Source organism: Leuciscus leuciscus (assembly GCF_965113295.1).
Source record: "Leuciscus leuciscus genome assembly, chromosome: 4".
Lineage (NCBI taxonomy): Eukaryota > Metazoa > Chordata > Actinopteri > Cypriniformes > Leuciscidae > Leuciscus > Leuciscus leuciscus.
In genome coordinates, this window is record NC_138728.1 from 52,230,740 (window position 1) to 52,243,304 (window position 12,565).

Below are 12,565 nucleotides of genomic sequence, written 5' to 3' on the forward strand. Positions count from 1 at the left end.
GATGACTCCCATTTGGGAGATGATTCCCTGCAGGAAGCCAGGCTGTCGGAACAAGTAAGTTATAATCAGAATATTTATATTTATAATTATAACTTACTCTAGTTATAATAGAATTTAGTTATAATAGATTTTGTTATACCTTCAAATTATGAAACTGGTCGAAGTTGAGTAGTCTAATTTCATAAACTGGTATTTACAGAGAAATATCCCACACGTCCAGTGACATAACGCCTAAGCGTTCTTGTTGAGGGAAGAGCAAATATCGTCTTCAGTTGACGATATGCCTTTGGACTGCTGTGTAAAAGCTGCAGCCCCAGGTCCTTCATGTTCCGGTCAAACCTCCTCCCTCTGTCTTTTTTCCCTGCCTCTGACAGCTGTGCCTTGATGAAGTTCCGGCAGCCCTCAGGACACCTCTGGAGCATCTCAGCCATAATTTCATGGGGACTATGGAAGAACAAGTAAGTAGATTGTAAGATTCAAGATGCATTCCCTTTTTGTTAAATCAAGGGTTTATAATTCTAAAGGCAGCTTTTTTTAGCCTTTTTTTTTTTTACATTACTTGGGTTTTTTAGGCCTGACAGTTGGCTTTCTTTTCCTCCGTTTTAGCCTTTCCAGCCGTGCAAGGCGTGCCTCTAGTTGTTTTATTCTCTGTAATAACAAAAAAGGCATCCTGTATGTGTGTCTGTGATAATGCTACAGTCAAATTGAAGAAGATCAGATCATCACCTGGTCCTTTTGTTGGAGACTGCTGAGTGGAATGGTCACCTGAACCTGAGCCTGTTCTTTTGTGCCTCTATTATCTGTCCCTTCTGTGCTCTCCTCTGTCCTTTCCTCTATCTCAACTGGTGTCTCTAGAGTCTCCTCTGTGCTTTTTTCTGTCCCTCCCTCTGTGTCTATTATATCCCTCTCTTCTTCCTGCTCCTCAGATTGTCTTTGCTTAGCTTTTGAGAATTGAATCAGTCAATTAATATCAAAGGATCAGTTAAAGTTAATTCATTTAATGTAATGTATGTAAATGTAATTTCATCGTCTTGTGTCTTAATTATTTGTTTGGTCTTAGCCTCAGTTTTCATTGTTACCTTCAGTTTTTTTCCGCCTTTTTAGAGGTGGGGAGGCAAGTGTTGGCGGGTTGTCGCAATCCACCAATTTAGGGATGGCATCACTGGTGAGTGTCGCCCTTCCATTGTGCTATTAGAAGCACACAGCACAATGTATCAGTAATTCTATTAATTGTATTATTTGTTGTATTTTTATTTAAATTGTCATTTCCTTCCAAATGCACAACTCACTTTGACAAGGAAGCATTCCTCAAAATGCATTTCACAAACAACATATCCCCCCTGCATTAACTCCTCGTGTGACATGGAGAGTCTGAGGTCACTTCGTCTCATGTTAATGAGCCATTTCTTTCTCCTGAAAATTGAAACCTGGATTAGAATCATAATTTTCCTTATCCACATATTGGTTCTTCACTAGCAGTTTGCTCCTTTTTATTGTTGAACCACCTTTGTGTTACAGACTTAATGCCCTTTATTTACATCATCCAACAATCTCCTATTTATTTACCATTGGTTATTATTCTTGTTATTCTTGTTATTGTTCTTATTGTTAGGTATTCCACTTGTTCTTTTGATAGGTCTTTCACTTTTTATTGTTCCTTTGAGAAGCCCCCTCCCACACACACATAGGCCTACTCCTGAATTCTTTCATTTTAGTTGAAGTTGTAGGACTTGACTTGACTTAGTATAGTAACCTATCCTATCATTTCTCATTATTATTTACTAATGGTTGTGTCTAAGGAACTAAGGAGAATAGGTTCCACCAAAAAAAAAAAGAAAAAAAAGGTGTTCGAAATCTTAGTTTCAGCAGGCTACTTTTTATTTGAAAAGTAATTGTGTGTTGCACTACCACAGTGCAGTCCTGATTCTATTTTGAGGTGCAAAGATGCTTCATTCCAGCAGCCTGCCACCCAATTGATGCATTCTCTCAGGAAGTTCTCCTTCTCCTGGTTTCCTGCACCGAGTTGTCGTCGCCAGGGGTTTGAATGTTCAGTATTGTTGTAGTATAGTATCCTATCATTTTTCATGTTTGTTCATTTACTAATTTACTATTGGTTGTGTTCTTATTGTTAGACCCCTCGTTTTTACAGTTCTGTTGGTGTGAAGTTTACTGTAGATGTAGTATAAGATGTTCTTATATAGATTTTAATCTTCTGGTCTTTATCTTAATGTTTTGATGCCTTTTATTTGTATTTCTTAAACTGTGAATAAACTAGCCTGTTGCAATGTTTTGTATAATTACTGTTTCAATGTGATTATCTATCTGTCTATTAGGACGTCATGCAGCCTAGACCATGTTCCTCATTTATCAAACTTGTAGCTTATAATGTGTTGCAGGGCTTATGGTTAATTCAATTTCAACGGCTAACAACAAATTATGTTGACAAATTTAACTAATGAATACATACATACATGGGCGTGGTAGTGGGGGGAAAAGTGGACCTGACTACCCAGGGCCCCGTCTAGGGAGAGGGCCCTTTGAAATCCCATCAAATTTATTTTTTTATTTTTTTTATTTTTTATTTTTTGGGCCTAATTCGAATTAATTGGGCCCTCCAATTGATGTCATTATTCATTTCAAAATATATTGATAACACCAACTGAGAGAATGAACTCAGTGCCAGACACTCTGGAAATGGTTTAGTCCGCCCATAGACGGCAGCCGGCGGCAGACAAGTAACGCAGTGAGTCTAGAGCCTGGGACCCTGATCAAGCTGCGCAAAAAGCCCAAATCGGGCTTTCAAAAAAAGAAAGACAGGAAGGAAAAAGAAAGGAGGCAGAATGAGGGGAAGCAGCTGATGACTGCTTTCTTTCCAAAAGGTGAACTGAGTTTGCTTGTTATGCACCTACATCCAATTAAAGTTAACGTAGTCAACTCCAGACATCTGCTGCTAATGTATGTATGCTAATGTTACATCTTTAGCTTAGTTTGTCAACCAGGCTGCTTGTTGCTGTAAGTAAATTATGGGCCAGGCCAGCTAACGTCAGGTTGCCAACATTAACCAGTTTCAGAAACAACCAGTGGTTCTGACACACCAGCAGTAGCAGCACTGGCCAGTCCTGTCTGCTGTTCTGGAGATGAGGCTGAGACTGAGAGCAGAAATGAGGAAAGACAAGGTGAGATCATTGCTCAAAGGGCGAGCTCCCCCCTTGCTTCCTAATTGTGAGTTGTTTACCTTAAATAAGTAAGCCTTTTGATTCAATCTGTGTGCTATTGCCTAGTGCTATTGGAGTGGTGGAAAGAGTGGCAGCACAGTGTAAAGTTACCAGCCCTACTATTGCTTATAATGTGTGATATATTCTCAAACTCCTTAATAAATGATCTGCCTATATTTCTGCACATGTAGATGTGCCTACCAATATCACTGTGTTCTCAAGTGCACACAGGTAATATTGCTTTGAGCAATAAAGCAAATTATCATTTTTGTTTGGTGAAAAGCCCTAGCATTGCAGCACAGTGCTGTGCTTAAAAGCTATAGTCAATGCTCAATAAATTCATGATGTTATCAAAGCCAATGAATAGGGTTGCAAAATTCTGGGAATTTTCAAAGTTGGAAAATTTCCATGGGAGTTAACAGGAATATAAGGGAATTAATGGGAATTTACAAAACTGAAAGGTTATTCCTTTAACAGGGAACTTAAATATAGTTGAGGAAAATATATTGTAGCATAATCTTGGCTAAAACAAGCAGATTTAATGCAGCACACTTAAATATCTCTGCTATTAAATCACATGCACACTGCAGGGCTACTGAGGCCACGCCCCCTACATGCACTGTGCATTCCTCCATCACATGCACTGATGATTTCTTCAACCCTGGAGTACTGAGGACACACTTGAGCTTGCAAACTACATAAAGTGTAATGAGTAATATTTTACTCAACATTCATGTTTTTGTTATTCCATGGAAGAATTAATGGTTCAGTACAAGAGTTAAAGTTTTAAAGTTCTACTCTAAAATAAATCTGATAAAAGATCATGTTGTTTACATTGTTTTACTATTTAAAAAACTAATTTTTGATATTTATGTTTGGATATGATAGTTTGTTGAAATTATCACCAAATTCCAGTTAATTTCTATTAATTTCCTTTAATTCCCATCATTTTTATGGAAAGTTTTCAAATTTGAATATTTCCAAAATTCCCCAGCTTAACTTCCCATGGAAAGTTTCTGGAAATTTACTGGAAGTTTACCGGAAATGTTCCTACCCTTTGCAACCCTACCAATTAATAGTTATGTTATCTTTGTATTTGTTCGTAATGGTAGATTTCAAGCTCTGTTAAGCGCCCTATTGTGGGTACTTGGACACTTGGTTGACAGCCTAAAGCTTAGTCCAAACTGTCAACATAATACGCAATGCTTGATCACATGTTTAATTATTTTTAGTGCTTTATCTTGCACTGAAATGGCTCTTGGAATACAAAGTGAGCTTGCTTTAACAAGTAAGTTGGTTTTTTTGTACGTTAAGAGGCTAATACCTATTTTTTTGTGCTTGTTGATGTAGATAGTTCTGCACTTGACGCAGAAGACAAGGCAGGGTGCGAGTCTGATGATGTGAGAGAAGGTGAGCTCATAGAGGCAACTTTAAGTTACAATGGCATGTGTAGGGGGCCCACTGACATTGAGAGTATACAGGGCCCAGAATTTGGTGCTACGCCCCTGCATACATAACATTTATCACATCAACATAGCTGAACATGAATTCCTCAATTACCTACTTGATTATCTGTTTTGTTTGGTAATATTATTTACGTATTTTTGTATATGTTATGCATTCTAATTGTATCAACATCTTTTCATTGGTAATGAGTTGCTCTCTGACCTACTGCTGCGCTCCATCGAGCGAGATATTCCAAATAATTGTGAGGAAGTCATTAAAATATATAAAAACACAACAGACAGACGGTACTACTTTAAATACAGGTGATTTATTTTTAAAAAATCAATGTTTTTTTTTTTTTTTTTTTAAAGTGCCCTTTTTGGTTCTTCCGCCCCTGCCTCGGAGGTCTGTGCACGCCACTGATACAGTCTATAAAGCAGATGCTGAAGTTGTTAAATCGTAAACAAACGATCTGTATGGAACAATTGGTTAAAGTATGTTAAGTGTTCAACACCCAACCACTTGGTAGCGCCAGAGAAAGTCTAATAGATGGACTAATATGCTCTGGCAGCGCGCACTTTGAATAGGTCATGTGCGATTTTACCCGCGCTCCAGTTTTTGCCAACATTCCCGCCCAGGTGCCGGTATCCTATGACCATTTATACAGGAGCAAGCAAGAACATTACCTTTTTTTGTCCTTGGGGAATGAAAAGAATGACAATCCATTCCCACTGTTGGAACAATGCATTGCTGCACATCTACGAGGCATTTTCTTATTTCTAATTTATGCTATGATCATTGAAATGTTTTTGAGCGGGATATTGACTGGATTATTTAAGGTTGTCATACCGTAACCTTACCATGTATATAAACACAATGAACACAAGAATAGAAAAAACACTCAAATTCCATTTATTCCCATGTACTTTTTACAATACATTTATAACAATATGAAAATAAAATTGCCCGCAGCAAAATATAAATACAGTACACAAAAATTAACTTCGACAGAAAGTCCTCCTTAAGATAATGTCAGACATTCCAGAGCCCGTCTACATTAGACATTCTCTGGACATTCTCAGACGGGCTCTGGAATGTTTCTTCTGATTCTGCTTTAGCTTCAGGTGCCATCAAGCGGGGTCTGTGGTCGTAATCAGTCGCAAGTCCGTCACTGACCAATCAGCATTCATTAGCAGAATGCTAGCTTGTTCCGGCCAACAACGGCCCAACCTGTAAGAAATCGAAAGGACATAAGTACTGGTTCATTCAACTTTCGACCTATAACCTATGTTGAACTTGCAAAACCTACAATAAAATCTGAGATTTCTCAACGGCAATCGGGTGAAAGAGACACATTTAGCCGTCTAGCCCCATTGACTCCCATTCAATCTGCACTCGCCCGCGATCACCCCCAGTGGAATTCTAATGGTACTGCAACCAAAATCAATACAATGGGGCTAAATAGGGAGTGCCAAGGCTCTCCGTAGACGGGCTCTGGTTCTGTTAAGATCAGCATAAGTGTATGTAATACAGTGAGCTTGATATTTAATTGTGGAACTTTCCTTTCAAATAATGTGCATAAATGTGAATCTCTGAAAATTCTTAAGTCATGCACAGATCCTGGCCATTTTGCTTTCACATTTGTGATATGGAAGATTTTAGTCAACTGCCTTTTTTAAATTTGATATAATATTACTAATCTGGAATATTAAGAATCACAATAGTAACTGGGCTGCACATTTACATTGTGAACCCCCTTTTATAAACAAGCTACAGTTAGTCCAAAATAAACAAGCTACAGTTAGTCCAAAATGCCACCGCTAGAGTTCTTACGAGATCAAGAAAATATGATCATATAACACCGATTTTATCATCACTGCATTGGTTACCTATAAAGTTCCGTATTAATTACAAGGTATTGCTACTGACTTATAAAGCCCTAAACGGCTTAGCTCCAGTCTATTTAACGGATCTTCTATCGCCCTATAATCCATCGCGCTCTTTAAGATCACTAAATTCAAGGCTTTTGGTCATACCTAGGATATCCAGAACCACCAAAGGAGGGAGAGCATTTTCACATTTGGCTCCAAAACTCTGGAATAGTCTTCCCGATACTGTTCGTTGCTCAGACTCGCTCTCCCAGTTTAAAACTAGATTAAAGTCGCATCTCTTCAGCCAGGCATTCATATAATCCTACAGTTCAAACTACAATCCGGCCTCTAGCTCATAAATGCCAGAGGAGAACTGGCCCCCGACTGAGCCTGGGTTCTCCCAAGGTTTTTTTTTCTCCATTAGGTCACCTGATGGAGTTTTAGGACACCATTAGGTCACTTGATGGAGTTTTTCGGTTCCTTGCCACTGTTGCCTTTGGCTTGCTCAGTTGGGGATATTTTGGGGATATTTAATTTAATTTTATCAATCAATAAATTCCTCTTGAAACAAACTTTGTTGTATTATTTTAATTTAATACTGTGAAGCTGCTTTGATACAATCTGTATTGTGAAAAGCACTATATAAATAAAGTTGACTTGACTTGACTTTTAGGCCTTGATGACAGTCTATGGTAGCCTATAGTCTATGGTACCAATCACGTTAGTGAAGCCTGAGTGACACATACTGTAATCGGCATGGTCATGATTGCATGATCTTCATAAAAAATTATGATAGCTTAAAAAACTGCTTTAAAAAAAACTGCTTTACAACATTGGGTCTTAAGTGGCTTGGAAATGCCACAAAAAAACCTAAAACTGTTTTTTAAACCTAAAAGCACCAGGTAAACTCCGAATGACACGACAGACAGCACTTTCCATCAAGTTCTCCACATCTCCAATAGTGTAAAGGAAAGGGCCACTCGCAAATAATCTTAGGGCAATGCAAACAGTTTGTACTGTAGGTAAAGCCCGACTCCGACAAGTCGAAAATAAATGTGCGTTTCCAACAAATTAATAATGTAAACGTCAATCTCACGAGTCACGAGAAAAAATATATCTCTCTGAAAGTGCACTATCGCTCAGCGCTGGACTAATCGCTCCGCTTATGAAGCCGCAGTCTAATCCTGTTAACATGAAATAAGCCTGCTCACGAGCAGGTTTAAGCTTGCGCACCTGTTGCTATGACAGCAAGTTCAGGATGAGCTTCGAAGAACCAAACAATCCAAGATCATGCCAAATCGCCAACAATCAAATCCAGCTAAGTGAGTTAGCGACGTACGAAGAACGGGCCCCAGTAGGTCTGGTTTCAATCTGTCTTTTGATCATTTCAAACGAACTATTCCACCGTGTGGGGCAATCACGGATCAGTGTTCGTCCACACCTTTAAAATAATAATAATGTAAGAATATCATCTTTCCCCTCTACAAACTAATGACTGTCTAAGGTCTTTTCTGATGCTTATCAGTTATTGTATATATTTACTTTTTAAACTTTAAAATTATTTAAGCAACTAAAGTAAATTCATGTTATCTGTAAGATTGAGTGTTGTGTGTTTGTGCGTAAAATCTGGCAATAATGGTTTTTGAGGACACTTTGTGCATGTTACATTTTGAATTAGTATTAACAAGTGTATTATGCTATGAATGTGGTTTATGAGGACACCTCAAATGTCCTCTGTGGAGATGGGTGTGTGTGTTGTTGTTTGTCTGGATTAAATTAAAACCTGGATTTCATCGTCTCTAACAGTTGTCTGCTCTTGTTACAGCGATTGCAGAGGGATGAAATATAGTTACAGTGATGAGGGATGAAATATAGTCTATGGAGAGTCCTCTTAATCCATATACAGTATGCCAGTTTGTGGGTGTGTAAGTGTAAGAAAGTTAAATATAAAACACAAACCATACCTTTGAATCATCCGTTCATTTGCCACTGAGGACTTCCGTATAGCATGAAGGATTGATCTTGCTTTGCTGAGAACATTACTTGCACTAGGAACTTTCAATGCATCCTTAACTGCAAGCTGCAAGGTATGTGCCATGCATGGCATACGCTGGAATTTCGAGAACCCATCTTGAAACAAGTCTGTCATAAAAGAAAGTTCAAAACATTTAAGGGCTATACTATACATGTATTTTGCAGAATTTGCACGTTTTTTTAATGATTTTTCTATGGACATTTTAACCCTACAAATGTAATCTCACTGCATGGCAATAAAGATAAACATTACAATTTGAATGCAATTAATAAAAAATAAATTTAAAAAAGCAACAAACTTACCTTGATCCTCATCAGCAGCACATTCATCCTGGGAGTCGGAGTCAGATTCAGCAGAATCCACGTTATCCGAAGCATCATACTGTGCCACTTCTGTGCTGTCGCTGTGTGCTTTTTTTAGAAGCTCCACAGCTTTGATCATGTTTGAGCCATTATCCGTTACAATGAGCAATATTTTGCTCTCTGGTATAGCCCATTCGTCCAGGGTGCTTTCGATGCAATTGGCTATTGCTTCTCCGGTGTGTGGATGGCAAATGCGACGCAAATTTAGCAAAGCATGCTGCGATTGATTCGATGGGCAATGGTAAAAACATGCAGAGATACCCAAAAACGAAGCAGTCAAACCTTTTTTGCTCCATCCATCTACACATATAGTAACTTTGCGGGTCTCTCGCAGCATTTCTTTTACTCGCAGAGATGCAGTTTGCATTTTTAGCGCAATTAAGGAATTGATCCGTGCAGCACTGGGAGTGATGAATCTGCGGTCTGCGGTCTACCGAATCACACAGTCTAGTGGACATGCCAGTCTCAACAAACAAATCTACCAGTGCATTTTCTCGTTTCTTATGTTCATTTGAATTTGTTGGCCAAACCTCAGATTTTTGGAAGCATATTGTCAGAGTCTGCTGCTGCAATTGAGTTTGAGAACTACTAGCACCCTCGTTGACTTTATCATTACCGATGGTAGTCTTCCTTTCCGAATCTTTCGCCATGAAGGATTTGTATTCTTCACGATGGTTGGTTTGCAAATGTACTTTAAGGTTTGTGGGATTTTTCCCTCTTAATTTCAACACCACAAAGTGTATTATTCAGCGTGACAATGCATTTGTTTTTTCCTGTTTCGGAATTAAATTCAAAATAGTCCCAAACAGGGCTCTGTCATTTCCTACCCCCTGCCATCATTCATGTCTGACGTATTTATCAGTTAACTGATGTTGCTGTCAGCCTCAGCTAACCTCACATGCATAAAGCGCCATCTACAGGTAAATGTATTATACAGCCTGTTTGGTTTTAAACTAAACCACGTCAGATTTTCCGCCACGGGATGAGAGCTTATAGCCTGGCTCCACCCTCCTGCGTACTTCCGCCAGTACTACGTCTGGGATTGGGGTGTATTCTTTGGTTTTCTCCGATAATTTTTTTACCGGTCCAATCAGCGAACAGAGGGAGTGGCTGAGAACGATGACGTTGAGGTCGTGCGCTAGTTTGAGTTGTAGGGTTACGTCACGACCAAACATTAGCGATTGGTGAAAGATCCAGAGTGGCTCTGGGCAGATCCAATAGTTTTAAACTTCAACAGAAAACCTGCCTACAAGGAAGTTAACGCTTGTCAATGGAGAGAGGCCAGACTCTCTGTACAAATGAAATGTACGAGAGTCTGGTAGAACCAGGCTAGAGAGCTTATTAATTACGAAAACGAATACTTATTTTTGATAATTATTATTTTATTTCAGTTAGTTTTTCAATAACTGTTGCTAGTTTCGTTTCGTTTAGTTTTAGTTTTTCATTTATTATGAATTTTACAATTTATTTCAGTTAACAAAAATGTTTTTTAACTAATAGTTTTAGTCTTAGTCTTAGTTTCAGTTTTCGTTTACGAAAATAACCTTGCATGGTAAGCTAAGTTCAGTGTCAGAAACTATGAACCTAGGCAACATAGTAAATAATACACAGCATTATCAGCACAGAAGACAATATACACTGTACTCACAAGTCTAAAGCATTCTCTGACAGTATTAATAAAATTTGCCACAGGATATTTAAGTGCTGCTTCCTTAGTCAGGGTTAGAGGAAGTGTCCTTTAATGCAATGGGTATAAAACTTTTAGATACAGGATGTATTTGCAGCGGAGACCTATAAGGTTGCTGACATTATTTGGTAGAATCAGGAAGAAACTATTTAATACGATGTAAGTTTACAAGTCACGGTCATGAGTGCTTCATAATGATCATTATAATAATAATAACCATCATCATAGTATGGCATTATGTAGCTTTCTTTCCAGCTGTTTGACATGTTGGATGTCAGTGGCGTCTGTGGCTCAGGAGAGTTAGAGCGGGTTGCCCGTTAACTGGAAGATCGGTGGTTCAATCCCCAGTTACTGGGAATACTGAACCCCGAATTGCCCCTGGTGGCTATGGCTATAAATGTGTGTGAATGGTGAATGTGATGTAGTGTAAAAACGCTTTGAGTGGTCGCAAAGACTAGAAAGGCGCTATACAAATACAGAGCATTTACATTTACAGTGATGACAGAGCACAGAACTGCATTGGTCAATTACAGTTGTCATTTCCTGGTAAAGCTGGAGCCGGTCGTTAGCGTCTTCATCTGAACGGCATCTTTTCAGACTCCTCTACAGTACATCAGTCTTCATCAGAAGTGCTGGAATCCAAGTCAGCTGCATCATCTTCTGCTTCACTCCTCCTCCAGTTCCAGAAGTGGTTGATGGCTGAGGATTCTCCTGTAAAAGCCCTTGACTTTTACCATTTCTGCTTTCAGTTCAGTTTGTTTTTGAAGAACCAGACACTGTAGTCCTCTTTGTGCATCCTCAGGCTGGTCAGCAAACGAGGCTGTAAAAACAAAAGATTTTCATATTATCATAAACACACTATTCTTAAAGTCAATAATGACACTTTACTAAGTACTTACAAAGTAGGTTTCAATAGTCATATTACAACAGGGTTGTGAAATGAAATTTAGATACAAGCTTCAGGGGGCAGTTTTTATAAAAAAAAAAAAAAAACTGTCAACAGTCAACTCTTGCAAGCTATTGCTCTCTGTTCTGTCCGCTCAGTACTGGAGGTTGAGTACTTTGGAGGTGACATTTGCTAGACAGTGACAGCCTGTTGGATTTATTACATACCTAATCTAGTTTGCCTGGTTTGTTTAAATTTCAGATTTCAGGAAAGTACAAATGAGTATAGTCCAGATCTGATATTTCAGGAGACATACATACTTTCAGTGGAGGGTATCAGTAAAAAAATAACAAAAATAGCGCTTACAGTTTGAGGAGAGAGTTGCCAGCATCATAGATTGTGCCTTCATTGCTGTCCAGTGTTGCTGCATCTCTTTACAGATAATCACTTCCTCCTCCTTCAGGCGTCGCACAGCCATAATCTTCTCGAACACTGTTCGTTTGGTGTGAAGGTCTGCAGCGGCTTCAATTCATTAACATCAAAACAGAAGACATTAAAGTTAGAAGTTTTGTTCTTTGGATTAATACAAATAACATTATGCAAGAAGTGCTCAAAAATAGATTTTATTTAATGGGGAACTTACTTTCACTTATGTTGTTCCAAGGCCATGCATCAGTCAGGACACTGGCATCAGTGGACACAATTTGCTCAGATGGTTCAGCCAAGTTGTTGTACCCACAAATGGTCGCTGCCAAGCGTTTTTTCTCATCAAGAATTACTTTTCGAATCTTGTGACGCCTCTGTTTGCTATCTGCAGCAACAACAACAACAAAAAAAGTCAGAGTATGTATGTATTTAGAATCAAATCCGAATTGTGACACTTTTAGCAGAGTTTCATTTTCGGAAAATGTGTATTTTATTCCTTTAACCAACCTGGATCAGATTTTTGGGGGGTTTTCTGAACTCCTGTATTCATGGGTTTCATCAGGTCCCTTTCCACAGGTGTATAAAATCAAGCACCTAGATTATGAATGCAAACTGCATTGTGCTTGATTAATACACC

General features: G+C 38.7%; 1 long non-coding RNA gene across 1 annotated transcript; it reads right to left on the bottom strand.

Annotated features, from left to right (window-relative positions):
- Positions 1-11,388: 11,388 nt before the first annotated feature.
- Positions 11,389-12,229, bottom strand: LOC309498010. The gene is made up of 3 exons (XR_014205803.1): positions 12,146-12,229; positions 11,869-12,024; positions 11,389-11,436 (listed from the first exon to the last, which is right to left on the bottom strand). It is a non-coding gene; the product is annotated as an uncharacterized lncRNA (long non-coding RNA).
- Between the last annotated feature and the right edge of the window lie 336 nt (positions 12,230-12,565).